Below are 19,291 nucleotides of genomic sequence, written 5' to 3'. Positions count from 1 at the left end.
CCTAGACCGCATACTCGACCGCCCGTGCCAAGTACACGGCACCCCGGATAAGCAAGCCAATCATACCAACAGGGATTGTTGGGTTTTCAAGCAGGCTGGCAAGTTAAATGCCGAAAACAAAGAAAAGGGATCACAAAGTGAGGACGAGGACGAAGAGCCCCAGCAGCCGAACACTGGGGGCAGAAGAAATTCCCCCTCAAGTCAAAACGGTGAACATGATATACACCACACACATCCCCAAAAGGGAGCGTAAGCGTGCACTCAGGGACGTCTACGCGGTAGAGCCAGTCGCCCCAAAATTCAACCCATGGTCGTCATTTCCGATCACCTTTGATCGTCGAGACCACCCAACCAGTATCCGCCATGGCGGTTCGGCCGCACTAGTCCTGGACCCAATTATTGACGAGTTCCACCTAACACGAGTCCTGATGGACGGTGGTAGCAGCCTTAACCTGTTCTATCAAGACACGGTGCGGAAGATGGGCATTGACCCATCACGAATCAAACCAACAAAGACTACCTTCAATGGAGTCATACCAGGCGTCGAGGCCCGCTGTACGGGCTAAATCATGCTGGAAGTGGTCTTCGGTTCTCAGGACAATTTCCAAAGTGAGGAGTTAATCTTCGACATCGTCCCATTCCACAACGGCTACCACACACTGCTCGGACGAACAACGTTTGCTAGATTCAATGCAGTGCCACACTACGCTTTTCTCAAGCTCAAGATGCCCGGCCCACGCCGCGTCACCACAGTCAATGGCAACACGGAACGCTCCCTCCAAACAGAGGAGCACACCGCCGTCCTAGCAGCAGAGGTACAGAGCGGCCTTCTCAAGCAGCACCATAGTGCGGCTGCCGAGCCCCTGGACACCACCAAGAAGCTCCGAACTACACTGCAGTAGGGCAACAAGGCTCGTCAAGAGCTCGACTAGCAATTTGGCCTCCGTCGCAGCCCCAATGAAGTAGTGGCATTCGTACCACGCGTACATAATTACGCACTCAAAATTCCATGGACATCGACGGAGGCACGAGCTAACCCGGGACCTACAGTTCGGCTAGACCGACCCCGGACACACTTTTTCCTTTCTGTTTCAGGTTCCTTTTTCCGCGAGCCTGATCACCAGCCCCTTCGAAGGATCGGCATACAAAGGGGGCATGCAGCATAGGTGCGTAGGGCAACCTCCATACGTTCTTCTTGACGGTCTTTTTACTTATTTCCCAGGACCCGCACGCTGCTCCTTCTCGATCCCGGCATGTTAAATAGTCCGGGCGCTTATCGCACTATTTGTATAAGATACGCCTTGACGTATCCATTCAGTTATAATAAAAATGATCTGCAGCCCAGTTTCTGTGGTTTTCGCTTCTTACTTCATTTTATTTTGATCTGCTTATCAGCCGCATCGGTACTCTTTTGTACGTCTCATATTCGCCACGGGCTGCTTATCACCCCGCAATACGACAGCAAAGTCCGAACACTTCTTATATGTAAGTTCGGCACCCCGAATTCAGCATTATATGCATTGGCTCTGAATCATGTCTTTGGTCAATAGTTGGGTTGCCCCGCTCCTGTGCTTGCTATCCTACGTTCCGCTCTATCGGCTAGGATAGTAAAGGGAGAACTACTGCGATAGTGCCCTGGCTTCGACCGGATGAGCATCTCAGTAGAGAAAGCCGAAAACTGACTGTCATGATATGGCGAGAGCCGGTCAGCTGTTCGAGGGTTATAAAATCGTTGGAGATTTTTTCCGCATCACGCGAAGGATCGGCACTTCCCGATCAGATGCTGACAGCACCCTGGATTGGACCAGGGGCTGCGCACTTGCTTAATTATAAAACTCATATGGCTAAGTGAGGGCGTTTAAGCCGTATAGTCTGATTGCCTTGTTCGCTGCGCTAAACAACTCCTTCAAGGACCATATAAATGGATCAAGATTGTTTAGATCCCATCCCGAACACCTCCGTACTCATTACGTGGGGGCAGAAGCCGACGACTGGCCAACCCTCAGATTGCATGTAACACTGCCGCACAGGAGGAAACAATTTAAAGCATAACTAAATTACATTACAAAACAAAGCTTTGTCTTTATAATACAAGGCAAAGGACAACACGAATGTACTCATTCGAAAATAACGTCCTGCAAACATTGAGCTGCCACAAGTCGAGACTCTTCTGTGACATCCGCAAAATATTTCTCGGGTGTGCGGTGCTCCTTGCCCTCCGACGGCCCGCTGGCCACTTCAACAGCGTTCATCTTCGCCCACCACATCTTGCAGCGAGCGAAGGCCATACGGGCACCTTCAATACATACAGAGCTCTTGATGACGTCCAGCCGCGGACAGGCTTCCACTAGCTGCCTCACAAGTCCGAAGTAGCTGTCGGGCATAGCTTCAGCTGGCCATAGCCGGATTGTTAAATCCTTCATTGCTAGTTCGGCCACCCTGTGCAGCTCCACCAGGTGCTTCAGCTGGTCGGTGAAGGACACGGGATGCGCTGGCATCGCATACTGCGTCCAGAATAACTTCTCCGTTGAACCTCCTCCTTCTGCTTGATAGAACTCTGCAGTGTCCGATACGCTACGTGGTAAATCCGCAAAAGCCCCTGGGGAACTCCGAACCCGGGTTAGTAAACGGTATTGCTTCTCCGCATACTTGCTTTGCATCTTAAAAGCCTTACCCGCCGTGATCTTCCTAGCCTCCTGGATCTCCTGGAGGGCGGCCCGGGCCTCATTCCGTGTGGTCTCCGTGTTCTGACGAGCCTTGCAGAGTTCGGCCTTTTGAGCCGATGCATCATTCTCCAGGATCTCACATTTTTTTACCGTGTCTTGGAGCTCCTGTTGGACCTCCTTGACTCGGGCCTCTAGCTTTTTTCGAGCGGCTTGCTGCTTGACGGCCTTCCCCTCGGCTTCGGCCAGAGCCTTTTTTAGGGCCTCCACCTCGGTTGCGGCTCCTGTACACATTTCGACATTACGGTCAGTATGCAACGCTTGTTCTTTCCGAACACACAGCAAGACAATACCTACCTTGACTCTCCTGAAGCCGCATTGTAACCTCACCGAGCTCGTTCTCGGTCCGCTCCAGCCTCTGCTTCAGTTCAGAGACTTCGGCAGCATGTGAGGTCGCAGCCAACAGCGACGCCTACTCATGCAAACATATCATGTTAGTCTCCTACACTAGAGGTTTGATCCTCTGTCTGGTTCCTCTTGCCGAGCACCGGACAGTGTCTCCGGGGCTACTGACTACATGGGTTTTTTCTCTTTCTATGTCACTTACATCAAAACCTGTTAACAGGCTACTGCAGGCCTCATTCAGTCCGCTCTTGGCAGAATGAACTTTCTCGATCATCGCACCCATAAGGACACGGTGCTCGTCCACGACGGAGGCACTTCGCAGCGCCCCCATCAGGTCATCTGACGCTCCTGGATGGACAGGAGCCACCGGTGGAGGCGGCACTTCCTGAGGGAGTCCTGGATTAGGGGGTCCTCGGACAGCCGGACTATATCCTTTGGCCGGACTGTTGGACTATGAAGATACAAGATTGAAGACTTCGTCCCGTGTCCGGATGGGACTCTCCTTGGGGTGGAAGGCAAGCTTGGTGATACGGATATGTAGATCTCCTCCCTTGTAACCGAATCTGTGTAAACCTAGCCCCCTCCTATGTCTATATAAACCAGAGGGTTTAGTCCGTAGAACAACAACAATCATACCATAGGCTAGCTTCTAGGGTTTAGCCTCTACGATCTCGTGGTAGATCAACTATTGTAATACTCATATCATCAAGATCAATCAAGCAGGAAGTAGGGTATTACCTCCATCGAGAGGGCCCGAACCTGGGTAAACATCATGTCCCCCGCCTCCTGTTACCATCTGCCTTAGACGCACAGTTCGGGACCCCCTACCCGAGATCCGCCGGTTTTGACACCGACACTTCCCCCTTCAAAGCGAGCTGCTCGCCCAACTCCGGAGCCATAGGGGGCCCCGGAGCCGTATTCGGCTAAGGGCCGATCTGGATACGGCCCTCTTCGCCAGTCTCCATGGGGATTGGATCCCCCACGTGTTAGGCAGTGGAGGTCTCGCCTTGTGGCGCCTCCCGAACAACATCCTGGGCTCCTCCCTTCGAAGCGGTCCTTCGGGACAGCACTTCGGTGTCGTTCCCGGCCCCGGGGGAGTAGGCAGGCGGTGGTGATCTACTCGCCATCTCCGATGAAGCCAATGAACCTCCAGAGGAGGATTGCTGGATAAGATCATGGGCCGGACTGCAATAGTACAGCTAACTATATCAAGATAATGGAGAGAAAGGGCTGGATGTGCGCATAAATAAGCCATGTCACTTACGATGCGGCCTGGGGCTTTGGGCGAGGGCGTCGTTCTGGACTACTGTCCACGTCCCACGCGGTGTTGGCCGCCGAAGCGCCTTCCCTTTTTTGGGTGCCTCCGCCTACAGATGCGCCGGAGCCGCCCTCTTCTTCTTCCTCTCCTCAGGGGGAGGATTGTTTTCTTCCTCCTCCTCCTCCTCTTCCCCGTCATTGTCCTCAGGGACAGAGGAATGAGTTTCTTCGTCTTCGGACGCCGCGTCCGAAGTGCCCTTACGACGGAGGCCACTCTTGGCCTTCCCTTTGGCCTTCTTCTTGGCCTTCTTCTCCGGTGCCTTATACGGCGCCGACACCAGCATCTTCACTAGGCGCGGGATGATTGGTTCTTCGGGCAGCGCAGCCGGACACTGGATCCGCTTCGCCCTCTCCGTCTAGTCCTGAAATGGCGATAATAAAAGCTCAGGCGTCACCCTAGCAACACACAAGCAGGGAATACATTATAAGAGACGTACCTCACTGGCAGGATGACTGGCGTTGTGTCCGCGATCTGAATCCGTGACCGGTGGTTTTTCGTTTCCCTTAAAGAGCAACTTCCACGCGTCCTCGTGAGTAGTCTCGAAGAGCCTCACCAAGGTATGGTGCTTCTTCGGATTGAACTCCCACAAAGGGCGACTTCGGCGTTGGCACGGGAGAATTCGGCGAACTAACATCACCTAGATCACATCTACAACCTTGACGTTCTTGGCTATCATGCTTTGAACGCGCGTCTGCAAGGCTATTACCTCGTTGGACGAACCCCAATCGGGACTCTTCTCGACCCAAGAAGTGAGCCGCATAGGAGCACCAGAGCGGAATTCGGCAGCCGTGGCCCAGGATGTGCCGCGGGGTTCTATGATGTAGAACCACTGCTTCTGCCACTCCTTCACTGTCTCCACAAAAACACCTTTCGGCCAGGAGACATTGGGCATCTTGCTCACCATGGCTCCACCGCACTCCGCGTGCTGGCCATCCACCACCTTCGGCTTCACGTTGAAGACTTTGAGCCATAGCCCAAAGTGGGGTGGGATGCGGAGGAAGGCCTCACACACGACGATAAACACCGAGATGTTGAGGAAGGAATTCGGGGATAGATCATGGAAATCTACCCCGTAGTAATACATTAGCCCGCGGACGAAAGGGTTGAGTGGAAACCCAAGCCCGCAGAAGAAATGAGGGAGGAATACTACCCTCTCGTTGGGCTCCGGCGTGGGAACGACTTGACCCTCGGCCGGCAAGAGGTGGGCGATTCCCTTCGCCAAATATCCGGCCGCCCGGAGCTCAGTAATTTCCTCCTCCGTGACGGAGGAGACCCATCCACTTGCCCTGACCACCGGATCCGGACATGGTTACTGGGGTGGAAAGGAGATTGGAACTTGGGCGCTGGAGCTCGAGATCGGGAAGGTGGAGATGGAGAGAGAGCGTGAGAAGAGGAAGAGGGAATCCTTATCCTCTTATAAAGGCAGCAAACATTAAACGCCTCCTCGCTCGCCTTAAGATTCGCCTATTCCCAAAGGCTGTGCAAACAACACGGTTGGGTTACCATGCCCGCATTGATGAGAATCCCGCAATAAGGGGGCACGATCTCTGCTTCGACAAGACGTGCCAGTGGCAACTGCGTTTTGAAACGTGGGATGGCAGAAGAAAAACGGTTCGAAATTATGACCGGACAGGCGTGATATCACGTTGCCGGAAACTGTCAGCGGATAGAACTCGTGTGGAATATATATATTCTCTTTGCGGTTGTGCATGGTGTGTAACAGGTCCGGATACAATCATCATGTCTGAAGACTATCTTGGAAGTTCGGAAGAAGGGGAACCCGCCTTGCAATGCCGAAGACAATCTGCGCGCCGGACTCCTCGTCATTGAAGCCAGGTTCAGGGGCTACTGAGGGAGTCCTGGACTAAGGGGTCCTCGGGTGTCCGGCCTGTTATCCATGGGCCAGACTGATGGGCTGTGAAGACACGGACCGAAGACTATACCCGTGTCCGGATTGGACTCTACTTGGCGTGGAAGGCAAGCTAGGCGACCTATTATGAAGATTCCCTCCTATGTAACCGACCTCATGTAACCCTAGATCTCTCCGGTGTCTATATAAACCGGAGAGCATAGTCCAGATAGACACAGATTCATTACCATATACTCATAGGCTAGACTAGTAGGGTTTAGCCATTACGATCTCGTGGTAGATCAACTCTTGTAACACTCATATTCATCAAGATCAATCAAGCAGGAAGTAGGGTATTGCCTCCATAGAGAGGGCCCGAACCTGGGTAAACATAGTGTCCCCCATCTCCTGTTACCATCGATCCTAGACGCACAGTTCAGGACACCCTATCCGAGATCCACCGGTTTTGACACCGACAGGCTTCCTTTTGCTGGTCAGACAAGAGCTAGCTTTAGGAGAGTGTATATGATGTTGTAAGAACTCTACAAATGAATGCAGACTATGAGAACCAAGGGATTCTCCCACGGACATGTACCTATGACAGCATTAGAGATGCGAGGGAAGGGGAAGAGGTCATATGCATTCTTAGAATATTTTGAAGAAAAATCGGTTTGAAGACATTGACCTGATAGAGCAAAGACATTCACTTATTTGAAGAGAGTTGGTTCCAGATTTGTACGAATCCATGAATAAGTACAAGTGAGGAATCTAACTAGTTATGAAGCATAAGTGAATATCCTTAGCATGATATGAGATGCAGATAAGGACAGATCCATACTTGGAAGTGAAGAAACCACTTTTGGTTAAAGTGGATGGATTTGACGGATCGAAAAGGCAGTAAAAAGCAAGATTTAATTACCACTGACGAACTGCTACATGAGGCAGAGTTAGAAGCCGATCATTTCAATCTCCCGCGCCCTAACTTGGAGGCGGAAGACACCTACGGCGGCGGCGGAGAGGATGAGGTCCGCGGCCAGTGTGAGGACGGCGTCGAAGAAGTCGCGGCAGCTAAGCGCTTCGTCTCCAGCGTCGACGCGAGCTAGCGGAGGCGCTAGGGTTTGAGCGAGGCAGCGAGTTGGAAGAAGAGATAATGACCGCAGTGAGTGTGTATTTATAAGGAAAGGGACTGCACAGCGCAATTATGCAGGTGCCCCGGCGGTTCACATCTGAAGGACACTTGGCCTGCATGCAACTTATTGGAACTTGTTCCATGTTCCCACGCACGCTTGGATTGTCGGGTGGTCGTTCCGGCTTCTCCGGTATTCAGGCAAAAAGGATATCATTAAAACCAGATTTAAACGTTTGTCCCTTTGTCTTCTGCTGACAAGGACTCAGAGAAGACAGTCGACAGGTTTCAATAGAATGCATATGATTTGGACAGATAGAATTTGAGGAATAAGCACAGAAGAGGTTAGGGTCTGATCACATTCGCTTAGATCAATAAAGATTCAAGTATGAATACATAGCTATAAGTGAATGTTGTAGAGGACAGAACACAAATATATAGATATCAGACCAACTCAACATTGAGAAGATAAACCTCGAAGTCAAATCAATGTTGAAGACAAACCAAATGCGAAGACTATGCAATCATGACGCCAAAAGAAACACTTCAATAAGGATTTGGTGGTGGCGTTACCCACCATATAGGAAGTATTAGACCCAGACACGGGGCACAATTATCGTGGCGCTTCGAAGTCAAATTCTACATTAATGTATTCACACTTAGAGTGTATGTCTTCATTGATTGAAGATATACATTACTTCATGTGTTGCACATCTAAGTCATCAATATGCATAAGCGTTAGGACGTGTGTCCAATTATAGGACATTCGAGGATTCTAAGATATTTAGCTCACACCGCAACTTGCAAAACCTTTTCTCATCCAAGGGCTTAGTGAAGATATCTGCCAATTGCTCTTCAGTGTTGACGTGAATGATATCAATATCTTCCTTCATAACATGATCTTTGAGAAAGTGATGACGGATCTGAATGTGCTTTGTCTTTGAGTGCTGAACTAGGTTGTTGGCAATCTTGATGGCACTTTCATTGTCGCAGTAGTGTGGCACATGCTTGAGGTGGATGTCATAGTCCTTGAGAGTTTGCTTCATCCATAGAAGCTGATCACAGCAAGATCAGCAGCAATGTATTCGGATTCAGCAGTGGAGAGGGATACACAGTTCTGCTTCTTTGAAGACCAACAGACAAGAGATCGTCCAAGAAAGTGACATGTGCCTGATGTAGACATGTGATCAACCTTGTCACTAGCATAATCAGCATCTGAGAATCCAACTAGATCAAACTTTGAGCCCTTTGGATACCATAATCCTAGTGTTGGGGTGTAAGCCAAATATCAAAGAATTCGCTTCACGGCTAAGTGATGCGATTCCTTTGGTGTTGCTTGGAATCGGGCACACATGCAAACGCTAAGAATTATATCTAGCCTAGATGCACATAAATAGAGTAAAGAACCAATCATGGAGCGGTATACCTTTTGATCAAACTCTTTACCATTGTCGTCGGGACCCAATTGACCTTTGGTTGGCATTGGCGTCGTGTATCCTTTGCAATCTTGCATTCCAAACTTCTTCAGGCAATCTTTGAGGTATTTCTCTTGTGATATGAAGATGTTGTTGCTCTACTGACGGATTTGAAGACCGAGGAAGAATTTCAGCTCACCCATCATGGACATTTGATATTGCTCTTGCATCATATGGCCAAACTCATCACTGTATCTCTTGTTAGTGCAGCCGAAGATAATGTCATCCACATAGATTTGGCACACAAACAGTTCTCCATCATATGTCTTCGTGGAGAGTGTAGGATCCAGAGAACCAGGTTTGAAGCCTTTGCTCTTCAGGAAGTCTTTGAGTGTGTCATACCAAGCGCGAGGAGCTTGTTTGAGGCCATACAGTGCCTTGTTAAGCTTGTATACCATGTCAGGATGTTTTGGATCTTCAAAGCCAGGTGGTTATGCAACATACACTTCTTCCTCAATCTTGCCATTGAGAAAGGCACTCTTCACATCCATTTGGTACAGAAGAATGTTGTGATGGTTGGCATAGGCTAGCAGTATGCGAATGGCTTCAAGCCTAGCCACTGGAGCAAAAGTTTCATCAAAGTCAATCCCTTTTACTTGAGTGTAACCTTGAGCAACGAGCCGAGCCTTTTTTCTGACAACTTGACCGTGCTCATCTTGTTTGTTGCGATAGATCCATTTGGTGCCAATGATGTTATGCTTGTGAGGATCAGGACGCTTAACCAATTCCCACACATTGTTCAGCTCGACCTGTTGAAGCTCTTGTTGCATCGCTTGAATCCATTCAGGTTCCATGAAGGCTTCAGCAACTTTCTTGGGTTCAGATATAGAGACAAATGCAAAGTGCCCACAGAAATTTGCTAGTTGTGTTGCTCTTGAACGAGTGAGCGAACCAGGTGCATTGATGCTATCGATTATCTTCTCAATCTGTACTTCATTTGCAACAGGAGGATGAACTAGACGAAGATTTTGCCCTTGTAGATCATTGTCTTCAGCTTCAGCATTGACTTCAGGCTGAGCGTTGTCTTCGGGTTGGTTAGGTGCAGAAATGATGATTTCTTCTTCAGCCTGAGCCTCTGACGGTATGATTTCTCCAGTACCCATAAACTTGATAGATTCACTTCGTGAGGCTTCATCTAGCACATTTGGCAGGTGCTCTCTTTGCGAGCCGTTAGTCTCATCGAACCGCACATCCACAGTTTCAACCACTTTATAGTGAAAGAGGTTGAAGACTCTGTAGGAGTGTGAATCCTTTCCATAGCCGAGCATAAAACCTTCATGTGCTTTCGGTGCAAATTTTGAAGTGTGATGTGGATCCTTGATCCAGCACCTGGCACCAAATACTCTGAAGTAACTGACGTTTGGCTTCTTACCAGTTAGTAGCTCATATGATTTCTTCTTTAGAAGCTTGTGAAGATAAACACGGTTGATGACGTGACATGCAGTGTCAATGGCTTCAGGCCAGAATTTTCTTGGAGTCTTGTACTTATCAAGCATCGTCCGTGCCATCTCAATGAGGGTTCTGTTCTTGCGCTCCATGATGCCATTCTGCTGAGGTGTGTATGGAGCTGAGAACTCATGAGTGATGCCCAATGTATCAAGATAAGTGTTGAGGCCGATGTTCTTGAATTCTATGCCGTTGTCGCTTCTAATGTGCTTGATCTTGATGCCATAGTTCGCCATGACACGGTTGACGAATCTTCTGAAGACATCCTGCACTTCATTCTTACAGAGGATTATGTGAACCCATGTGTATCTTGAGTAATCATCAACAATGACGAAGCCATAGAGGCAAGCAGTGGTAGTAAGAGTAGAGTAGTGAGTAGGGCCAAATAAGTCCATGTGAATCAGCTCGAAAGGACGTGATGTTGTCATGATTGTCTTCGAGGGATGCTTGGCCCTAGTCATCTTTCCAGCTTTGCAGGCACCACATAGATGATCCTTCTTGAACTTGACGCCCTCAATGCCTACGACATGCTTCTTCTTCGCGAGAGTGTACAAGTTTCGCATGCCAGCATGCCCTAGCCTCTGATGCCAGAGCCAGCGCTCTGAATCTTTTGCTAGAAGACATACGGCCAACTGTGGTCCTGCTGAGAAATCTACCATGTACAGATCGTCTTTTCGATACCCTTCAAAGACTAGAGATTTGTCAGATTCCATAAGCACAAGGCAACGATATTTCCCGAATATCACAATCATGTTCAGATCACAAAGCAAGGAATTCAACAAGCATCACTTTATCCATGTGCTGATCCTTTGAGATTGCAACTCTACCTACACCCAATACGTTGCTTTTACCAGTGTCAGCAAATGTGATGTGACTCTTATCAGATGGTCATAGGGTTGAATCGATGAGAAGACTTCAATCACCAGTCATGTGGTTAGGGCATCCATTATCCATAATCCACTCAGAAGCCTTTGGTGTCGTACCATACAGTGCAGTTTGGAGGATAGGCTTCACCAAGGGAAATGTGAAGCATAAACATTTGTCGAACAAGCATATTATCAAAGTTCAGATCCCGGTTAGGGTAGATAGGATGTTTGTCAAGAAATCCTAGAATGAAATACATAGTAAGACTATTTGGACATTTTATCTTGCATCCCACAAGATGTTTTTGGTCCCGAGCATAAGCATCAGACGCCTTTGATTTTCGGCTGGAGACCTTTCCCTACAAAAGAGAGTTAATTTCTCTTAACCACCCACATCTTTAGGGGTGGCTTAGAAGCAATGAGTCTAAGTGCAACATCTGAGAACTTAGGCTTTGGAGCCCTAGCAAATAGCCTTGCAGGTGGCGAATAATACTCATACGAATAAGAAGAATAGTTCTTGGTATTATGAACATAGCAGTTTGACGAAACACGCTCATATTCATAAGTCTGAGTATGGTTTCCCTGCAAAACATTGGCGTTAGGGTGACTCTGGTGAGTCCTCTATCTGTATGAAGCCTTTGGACCATATGAATCCTTTGGTCTGGGGTTTGTCTTCTTCCCAGGTGGTGTCATGATGACATTCACAGGAAGATTCTCAAGACAACCTTTGGGCACCCAGATCTTCTTCAAAGGTGGTCCATTCCTGTAGTTAGTACCAATATACCTGGCAAACACTTCACCATTCTGATTATTAAATAGTTTATAGTTTGCATCAAAGTATTCATCAATGATAATCGGGTTAGCACAAGTGACGCCAGATAAGGTAGATGGATCCACTGAAGGTCCCTTTGCAGCAACCCATGTGGTTTTGGGGTACTGCTTAGGCTTCCAGTAAGAACCATCAACATTCATTTTCCCCTCGAACCCAACACCCACTTTCCTAGGGTTTCGGTTCAGAATCTGTTTCTTGAGGACATCACATAGTGTCTGATGCCCTTTGAGACTTTTGTACATTCCTGTCTCAGGCAATGTCTTCAACCTGGAATTCTCATCAGCAATAGTAGTGGTATCCTTAGCAGAGGGGTTAGTTACCACATCAGCAGTTGAAGATATTGCAATTGTAGCAGCTGTAGAACATTCAGCAATAGAGACAACATTATCACGCTCAAGACATTTTAGACATGGTGGTTCAAATCCTTCCTGAGCAGAACTGGTCTGTTGGGCACGGAGTGACTCGTTCTCCTTTTGAAGATCTTCATGAGCCGATCTCAAGTTCTCAAGCTCATGCTTCATTTGAAGATAATCATAGGAGAGCGTTTCATGACGACATTCAAGTTCCTCGTACTTAACATGAAGATTTTAATGTCTTCAATTAAGGACTGAGTTCGGGTCATTTCCGCGTCCAACAGATCATCGCTTTTGTCTAGCAACTTTTGAATATGTTCCATAGCATTCTGTTGTTCAGTTGCAATTTTAGCAAGTGTTTTGTAGCTAGGTTTAGATTCACATTCAGAGTCATCTTCACTTGATGTTTGAAAGTAAGCATCGCGTGAGTTTACCTTGGCACCACGTGCCATGAAGCAGTAGGTGGGAGCAGAGTCATCCTCATCATTAGCATCAGCGTTGGTGACAGGGCCATTGTCTTCAGTGGTGAAGATGGACTTGGCGACATACGCTGAAGCTAGAGCGAGGCTTGCCACGCCTGAATCAGATTCTTCTTCAGACTCCACCTCTGCCTCCTCAGATGCAGACTCCTCCTCTGAATCCATCTCCTTGCCAACAAACGCACGAGCCTTGCTGGATGAGCTCTTCTTGTGTGATGAAGACTTCGACGAAGACTTGGAAGAAGACTTTGAGGATTTCTTCTTCTTCTTGTCATCAGAATCATATTCCTTGCTATTTTTGTTCTTCTTGGTCTCATTGTCCTACTGTGGACACTCAGAGATGTAGTGACCAGGTTTCTTGCACTTTTGGCATGTTCTCTTCTTGTGATCACGAGTGGAAGCTTCATCATTTCTTGAGCTGGATCTCGAAGACATTCTGAAGCCTTTCTTCTTGGTGAACTTCTGGAACTTCTTCACAAGCATAGCAATCTCCTTTCCAATGTCTTCAGGATCCTCAGAACTACAGTCAAATTCTTCTGCAGATGAGGAAACAACCTTTGCCTTCAAAGCGCGACTACGACCATAGTTTGGGCCATAGATATCTCTTTTCTCAAATAATTGGAACTCATGTGTGTTGAGCCTCTCAAGTATATCAGACGGATCGAGAGTCTTGAAGTCAGGACGTTCTTGAATCATTAGGGCCAGGGTGTTGAATGAGCTGTCAAGTGATCTCAGAAGCTTCTTGACGATTTCGTGCTTGGTGATCTCAGTGGCGCTGAGTGCACGAAGCTCATTTGTGATATCAGTGAGGCAATCAAATGATGGGACTGAATATGATCCACCTTTACCTAGAAGTTATTGATGTGTCCCCTATTAAATCTTTGCTTTGAAATATGAATCTTGATAATGATGGGACTGAATATGATCCACCTTTACCTAGAAGGTGTTCCAAAAATTCGGAGTTTATAGATCTTGATGCAAAAATTGGTAAAAGTGGGATTGAAGAGATCAAAACTCTAGATATTAATGAACCCACTATTTTGGATTTCAAGGAATTTAATTATGATAATTGCTCTTTGATAGATTGTACTTCCTTGTTGCAATCCGTGCTAAATTCTCCACATGGTTATAGTCAAAATAAAGCTTTTACTAAACATATCGTTGATGCTTTGATGCAATCTTATGAAGAAAAACTTGAGTTGGAAGTATCTATTCCTAGAAAACTTTATGATGAGTGGGAACCTACTATTAAAATTAAAATTAAAGATCATGAATGCTATGCTTTGTGTGATTTGGGTGCTAGTGTTTCCACAATCCCAAAAACTTTATGTGATTTGCTAGGTTTCCGTGATTTTGATGATTGTTCTTTAAACTTGCACCTTGCGGATTCCACTATTAAGAAACCTATGGGAAGAATTAATGATGTTCTTATGTTGCAAATAGGAATTATGTGCCGATAGATTTTATTGTTCTTGATATAGATTGCAATCCTTCATGTCCTATTATTCTTGGTAGACCTTTCCTTAGAACGATTGGTGCAATTATTGATATGAAGGAAGGGAATATTAGATTCCAATTTCCGTTAAGGAAAGGCATGGAACACTTCCCTAGAAATAAAATAAAATTACCTTATGAATCTATTATAAGACCCACTTATGGATTGCCTACCAAAGATGGCAATACCTAGATCTATCCTTGCTTTTATGCCTAGCTAGGGGCGTTAAACGATAGCGCTTGTTGGGAGGCAACCCAATTTTATTTTTAGTTTTTTTGCTTTTTGATTCTGTTTAGGAATAAATCCTTGATCCAGCCTCTGGTTAGATGTGTTTTATGTCTTAATTAGTGTTTGTGCCAAGTTAAACCTATAGGATCTTCTTGGGTTATAGTTATTTGATCTTGCTGAAAATTCCAGAAACTTTCTGTTCACGAAAACAATTGTTAAAAATCACCAGAACGTGATAAAATATTGATTCCAATTGCTGCTGATCAATAAACAAATTCTCTAGGTCTTCCTATTTTGGATGAATTTTTTGAGTTCCAGAAGTTTGCATTATTTACAGATTACTACACTGTTCATTTTTTATCAGATTCTGTTTTTCGTGTGTTGTTTGCTTATTTTGATGAATCTATGGCTAGTAAAATAGATTATAAACCATATAGAAGTTGGAATACAGTAGGTTTAACACTCATATAAATAAAGAATGAGTTCATTGCTGTACCTTGCAGTGGTGTTTTGCTTTCTTTCGCTAACGGAGCTCACGAGATTTTCTGTTAAGTTTTGTGTTGTGAAGTTTTCAAGTTTTGGGTAAAAGATTTGATGGATTATGGAACAAGGAGTGGAAATACCCTAAGCTTGGGGATGCCCATGGCACCACAAGATAATCTAAGGACACCAAAAAGCCAAAGCTTGGGGATGCCCCGGAAGGCATCCCCTCTTTTCGTCTACTTCCATCGGTAACTTTACTTGGAGCTATATTTTTATTCACCACATGATAAGTGTTTTGCTTGGACAGTCTTGTATTATTTGAGTCTTTATTTGTTAGTTTGCCACAATCATCCTTGTTGTACACACCTTTTGAGAGAGACACACTTGATTCGGAATTTGTTAGAATACTCTATGTGCTTCACTTATATCTTTTGAGTTATATAGTCTTTGCTCTAGTGCTTCACTTATATCTTTTAGAGCACGGTGGTGGATTTGTTTTATAGAAACTATTGTTCTCTCATGCTTCACTTAGATTATTTTGAGAGTCCTAAAAAACAGCGTGGTAATTTGCTTTAATTATGATAGGTGATACGTCTCCAACGTATCTATAATTTTTGATTGCTTCATGCTATATTATATTCTGTTTTGGATGTTTAATGGGCTTTATTATACACTTTTATATTATTTTTGGAACTAACCTATTAACCGGAGGCCCTGCCCAGAATTGTTGTTTTTACCTATTTTAGAGTTTCGCAGAAAAAGAATATCAAACGGAGTCGAAACGGAATGAAACCTTCGGGAACGTGATTTTTGGAACGAACGTGATCCAGAGGACTTGGAACCTACGTCAAGAAAGCAACCAGGAGGGCACGAGGTAGGGGGGCGCGCCTACCCCCCTGGGCGTGCCCTCCACCCTCGTGGGGCCCATGTTGCTCCACCGACGTACTTCTTCCTCCTATATATACCTACGTACCCCCAACCCAACACAAGCATCCATGAAAACCTAATTCCACCGCCGCAACCTTCTGTACCCGTGAGATCCCATCTTGGGGCCTTTTCCGGCGTCTGCCGGAGGGGCATTGATCACGGAGGGCTTCTACATCAACACCATAGCCTCTCCTATGATGTGTGAGTAGTTTACCTCAGACCATCGGGTCCATAGTTATTAGCTAGATGGCTTCTTCTCTCTCTTTGGATCTCAATACAAAGTTCTCCATGATTCTCGTGGAGATCTATTCGATGTAATCTTCTTTTGCGGTGTGTTTGTTGAGACCGATGAATTGTGGGTTTATGATCAAGTTTATCTATGAACAATATTTGAATCTTCTCTGAATTCTTTTATGTATGATTGGTTATCTTTGCAAGTCTCTTCGAATTGTCAGTTTGGTTTGGCCTACTAGATTGATCTTTCTTGCAATGGGAGAAGTGCTTAGCTTTGGGTTCAATCTTGCGGTGTCCTTTCCCAGTGATAGTAGGGGCAGCAAGGCACGTATTGTATTGTTGCCATCGAGGATAACAAGATGGGGTTTATATCATATTGCATGAGTTTATCCCTCTACATCATGTCATCTTACTTAAAGTGTTACTCTGTTCTTTTGAACTTAATACTCTAGATGCATGCTGGATAGCGGTCGATGTGTGGAGTAATAGTAGTAGATGCAGGCAGGAGTTGGTCTACTTGTCGCGGACGTGATGCCTATATACATGATCATACCTAGATATTCTCATAACTATGCTCAATTCTATCAATTGCTCAACAGTAATTTGTTCACCCACCGTAATACTTATGCTCTTGAGAGAAGCCACTAGTGAAACCTATGGCCCCCGGGTCTATTTTCCATCATATTAATCTCCCGACAACAAGCTATTTCTAGCGCCTTTTATTTTGCTTTCTTTACTTTTAGTCTTTATCATAAAAATACCAAAAATATTATCTTATCATATCTATCAGATCTCACTTTCGTAAGTGACCGTGAAGGGATTGACAACCCCTTTATTGTGTTGGTTGCGAGGTTTATATTTGTTTGTGTAGGTGCGTGGGACTTGGGCGTGGCCTCCTACTGGATTGATACCTTGGTTCTCAAAAACTGAGGGAAATACTTACGCTACTTTACTGCATCACCTTTCCTCTTCAAGGGAAAACCAACGCAGTGCTCAAGAGGTAGGAAGAAGGATTTCTGGCGCCTTTGCCGGGGAGTCTACGCAAAAGTCAACATACCAAGTACCCATCACAAACTCTTATCTCCCGCATTACATTATTTGCCATTTGCCTCTCGTTTTCCTCTCCCCCACTTCACCCTTGCCATTTTATTCGCCCTTCCTCCGTTCAATCTTGTGTTACCATGTGCCTTCTTTTTGCTTGCATCTTTGCTTGCTAAGAGTTTATGGATCCTCATCCACTTGCTAATCTCTTTAAGAGATCCAATTATGATGAACCTATTGCTAGTGAGTTGAGTGCACTAGATTATCTTTATGAGGTTTTGCTTGAAATTCGTGAATCTGAAAATTGTGATGAAGTACTTTATGAAGTGATTCACGATAGATCTTTGAATAAAAAGCATGATTGCAATGATTTTATTACAAATTATATTGATGTAAATTATGCTAATAATATGCAAAACCCTAAGCTTGGGGATGCTAGTTTTGCTATGTCCTCTATTTGTTGCAATGATCATGATTGGGGTGATTCTTCTTATGATCTTGAAAATTTATTTAAGCGCCATGATGAATATGAGATTGATAATAGTGTTTGCAATAATATTGAAAGTGGGTTTGGAAGAGTGTCAACTTCGCATGCATGTGGATCGTGTTAAGAATATGTTTTGTGATAGCTATATTGCTGAATTTTCTTATGATCCTACATGTAATTATTATGAGAGAGGAAAATATGGTTGTATAAATTTTCATGTCACTAAATTTCCTCTCGTTATGTTGAGATCGCTATTGTTTCTCACTTCTTCCTTGCATATGCTAGTATTTGCTTGTCTTGATAATTTGTTTGTCTATAAGATGCCTATGCATAGGAAGTATGTTAGACTTAGATGTGTTTTTTCACATGCTTTATGATGCTCTCTTTGTGCTTCAATTCTTGTCTTTCATGTGAGCATCATCGAAATTATAAATGCCTAGCTAGGGGCGTTAAACGATAGCGCTTGTTGGGAGCCAACCCAATTTTTTTTTTTTGCTTCTGTTTAGGAATAAATCTTTGATCTAGCCTCTAGTTAGATTTGTTTTTATGTTTTAGTTAGTGTTTGTGCCCAGTTAAACCTATAGGATCTTCTTGGATGATAGTTATTTGATATTGCTGAAAATTCCAGAAACTTTCTGTTCACGAAAACAATTGTTAAAAATCACCAGGACGTGATAAAATATTGATTACAATTGCTGCTGATCAATAAACAAATTTTCTAGGTCTTCCTATTTTGGCTGAATTGTTTGAGTTCAAGAAGTTTGCGTTAGTTACAGATTACTACAGACTATTCTGTTTTTGACAGATTCTGTTTTTTCATGTGTTGTTTGCTTATTTTGATGAATCTATGGCTAGTAAAATAGTTTATAAACCATAGAGAAGTTGTAATACAGTAGGTTTAACACCCATAAAAATAAAGAATGATTTCATTACAATACCTTGAAGTGGTGTTTTGCTTTCTTTCGCTAACGGAGCTCACGAGATTTTCTGTTAAGTTTTGTGTTGTGAAGTTTTCAAGTTTTGGGTAAAAGATTTGATGGATTATGGAACAAGGAGTGGCAAGAGCCTAAGCTTGGGGATGCCCATGGCACCCCAAGATAATCTAAGGACACCAAAAAGCCAAATCTTGGGGATGCCCCGGAAGGCATCCCCTCTTTTCGTCTACTTCCATCGGTAACTTTACTTGGAGCTATATTTTTATTCACCACATGATAAGTGTTTTGCTTGGAGCGTCTTGTATTATTTGAGTCTTTATTTTTTAGTTTGACACAATCATTCTTGCTGTACACACCTTTTGAGAGAGACACACTTGATTCGGAATTTTTTAGAATACTCTATGTGCTTCACTTATATCTTTTGAGTTATATAGTTTTTGCTCTAGTGCTTCACTTATATCTTTTAGAGCACGGTGGTGGTTTTGTTTTATAGAAACTATTGTTCTCTCATTGCTTCACTTAGATTATTTTGAGAGTCCTACAAAACAGCGTGGTAATTTGCTTTAATTATGATAGGCATTCAAGATTAGTAAAAAAAAATCTTATGAGTGTGTTGAATACTATGAGAAGTTTGATACTTGATAATTGTTTT

This window comes from Aegilops tauschii, chromosome 1, assembly GCF_002575655.3.
Source record: "Aegilops tauschii subsp. strangulata cultivar AL8/78 chromosome 1, Aet v6.0, whole genome shotgun sequence".
NCBI classification, from domain to species: domain Eukaryota; kingdom Viridiplantae; phylum Streptophyta; class Magnoliopsida; order Poales; family Poaceae; genus Aegilops; species Aegilops tauschii.
Note: the sequence above shows the minus strand (reverse complement) of the source record.